Raw genomic sequence first — 3792 nt, 5'->3', positions numbered from 1 at the left:
CAACCTGTGTAAATAACTAATGTACAAGACTGTAAATGGATGCTTACCAGGTAATAGAATGAAGCTATCTTGGTTCCAATTATATTCCAACCATCTTTCCATTCTTTGTCCTACCATAATTGTACCATCTTCAGCTTGAAATGGTCCTAATCTTTGAAAGCATTTTTCCCAGTTCTCAGGAAGACTTTTTTGTGCTTGCATAATCCAAAACCTCTCAGCTTCCTGGAGTGATCTAGGTTCAAGTTTCTTTAGAACACCCTTAAAAGATTTCACCTTAACAATGTTAAATATCCTAGCAGTGACTGAAATTAACATATTATAGTTGTTGAATTTCGACGCTTCAATTATGGTTTCTTCATGAACAGAGTATTGTGCAAGATTAACATGAATTCTATCAGGTAACTCACAATTCACCGATTGACTGATAGGCCACACTTCTAAAGGAAGGGCCATAAACTCTGGACCATATTTCCATGAATAGACAACTGCAACATTTAAAGGGTCCTGGGTCTGGTCAATAGATCAGCAGGATTTAATCCAGAAGCAATCCACCACCATTCATTTGGGTCACTTTTGATTGAACTTCTGCTATTCTAGTGGCTACGAAAGTTCCAAAGCCATAAGATTCCTTTTGGATTTGTGCTCTAACAATGGAGGATTCTGTTATGTGCATTACCGAACTACAATTTATATGTCATTTCATCTTCAATGGCTTCACGCATCCTGCACGCTATAACAGCTCCACACAATTCAAGGCTTGGAATAGATAACTGTCTACTAGGGGCTATCCTACTCTTTGCCACAATGAGCCTGCTCTCAAATGCACCAGACTCTAACTCCCACCTAGCATATGCAACAGCACCATAAGCATTTGTTGAACTATCACTGAAAATAACAAGTAAAGGCAATCCTTTGGCTGAGGTTGGCTTAACATTCCTTTCAAAATACAGTGTTTCAGTGCCAAATAACTCACAAAAATATGACACCCACTGTTCTTTTAAATAGGAAGGTAAGGGATCGTCCCATCCCAATTTAAAGTCACATTTCACAGTGTCTCGTAGCAAAATCTTTGCTTTTAGTGTGAATGGAAGCAAAAACCCCAGTGGGTCGTAAATAGAACATATCTGACTGACGACAACCCTTTTTGTTAAAACTGAAGTATATTTTCAAAGAAATTCAACTTGTTTAAGTCTGGTTCTGTTCTTACACCCTTATATTTTGGAGAGAAATTTAACTTAGTTTTAAAATAAAACACATCCTTATTGCATTGCCAGTTAAGGCCAAGTATTCTTTCATTACTATTCTGGGACACTTCAAAGTCAGAATGCTCATTATCTCCAGTAATGGTCCATCGTTTAATTTTAAAACTGCCTTTAGAGAGTACATTTTCAATATCTCTAATTAGGCTAAATGCCTCAGCTTTACTCTCAACAGAATGGATTATGTCATCTACATAGGAATTAGTCATTATCACACGTGATGCTTCTGGGAAGTCCTTTTACCGATAATTCTGCAGTATGTCTGAGAGCTAACATTGCAATAATTCCTGAGGGCCTATCCCCAAAACCCATGCATGTCATTACATAGTGATCAGGTTTGCGATTACTTTGCAAATTTCTCCAAACAAATCTATGTACATGTTGTTCTAATTCTGGAAGCTTAATGCAATTATACATTTTGCTTATGTCACCGGCTATGCCTATAGCCTTTTCACGAAATCTTAGTAATATACCAAACATTGAGTTCAAAATATTAGGGCCCTTTGCCAAAAAACTATTTAGAGAGTGGCCCATATACTTTGCCGATGAATCAAAAACAATTCTCAATGGGGTTGATACAGATCCTGGTTTTTAACACTTCATGATGTTGAATGTATGTGACAGGACCAACATAGTTTTTAACCTCTTCATTGGATAACTTCCGAATTACATTGCGCTTTGTCATGTCAAGTATCTGGTCATTATAAGCTTGAGCATAGCCTGAACCCAGTTTCATCAATCTTTTCTCTGTGCCTTTCAGTCTAGCAACAGCTACAGATACATTATTTTGCAACAGTTTGGGATCCTTAGTCCATGGAAATTTAGCAGACTATTCTTTTCTGTCCGGGTAATACATCAACCCACTTTCAATAAGAGCCAGCTCCTTTTCCTCTTTTATACTATAATAGCCATTGCCTGTTGCACATTTCCCACAACGACAACTACCACCTCTGGGATTACAATCAGTTCCTAGGTAATCAATGGTGAAGAAATCATTTATCTGTGCTGTAATATCAATTACGGGTTCTACAGATATATCATAGTCGGATATTGTACTGGAAACATGATTAATGCTAATGCCTGGATTACTCCTAAACACTGATAAGGTAACAATGTCGGGATGACTGCCATACACACACATTCCAAACTGTGATTCCCTGAGCTGTAAATTTTCAGCCACAGTTTCCTTAACTGTTGGAATTAAAGAGCAATAATCAGAACCAATTAGGAGATCTATTTTCCCATAAGGTCTATCTAATGCACATACATTAACACCCTTGAATAAATGTTTCACTTTTGATAAATCTACCTTACCGACTTGAGATGTAATGTCATCGATTCCATAAGCAGTAACATTGACATCATTCCCATCCTTGTCGGTTTAAAACCAGATCATACTCTTTACTACTGTATGTCACAGTTTTGTCGCCCAATTTAGTCACAGCTAATCTGACACATTCTCCTCTCAGTCCCAATGCCTTAGCCACATCATTTCTGATCATTGTTATATCAGCTCCCGAGTCAAATAAAGTTTGTAATTCCTGATTACAACACTTGATCTTGTTAACCATAAATAGAACACCGTTTCTTTTCAGACTTACAAAGGAATTTCCTGTTATGAATCCCTCATGTATAATAGTATGATGAAGTTTCCCACAAGATTCATTGTTAACATCTACAGTATTACATCTGGACTTCTTTAGACATTTTCTTGCTATGTGAACACCTTTAAGGCAATTAAAGCAAATACCTTTCTTCTTTACACTCTCCATTCTGTCATTGATACTCAAGTTCTGGAAAGTTGTACAGTCTAAGATATCATGTCCATCTGAGCCATGATACCAGCACCTATGTAGCCTTATGTTGTCACTGATCTTATTCCTGTTCCGTTCAGCATTTTCTTCTGTAATTTTACTGAAAAGGTCAGTGATATTTGTAATAGCATTTTCAAGTCCTGTTATCCTTTCCATTACATCTGACTCTCTTCCTAGCTTTGTACTACGCTGATCTTCATAAGTGCAGGTATAATTCACTTTAGCCTTAATATTATTATTGCTTCTAATACTAGCATTAAGATATTTCATTGATTTCTTTTCACTCAAAAGGTATTCCAACAACTTTTCGAATAGGTCACGATTACCTACACACTCTGCTAACTTAACCCATTCACGCTTCTGAGTAGGTGGTAATAGTTTTTCTATCTGGCTAGTCATGTTAGCAGTATTTAATTCTGAAACCAAACTCATTTGGTCTAATTAAAGATAGCATTGCTCAATCTTATCAACCATCTTAATGAAACTCTCACTATCCCCTTCGGAAATAGGTTTAATTGACCTTATGTCCTCTACTACTACATCAATAATGGTTCTGCTGTTCCCAAAAGTTTCATCTAATCGCTCAAACATTTTATCGAAGTCATGATCTGCACCACGAACTGTATCCAAGGCCTCTCCTGAGAGACACTGTCCTTAGCACAAAGGGATCTTTCCCATAATTTGATTGCATTAGTCTAAAAAAATCTCTCTTGAAATTG

This window comes from Palaemon carinicauda, chromosome 34, assembly GCF_036898095.1.
Source record: "Palaemon carinicauda isolate YSFRI2023 chromosome 34, ASM3689809v2, whole genome shotgun sequence".
NCBI classification, from domain to species: Eukaryota; Metazoa; Arthropoda; class Malacostraca; order Decapoda; family Palaemonidae; genus Palaemon; species Palaemon carinicauda.
Note: the sequence above shows the minus strand (reverse complement) of the source record.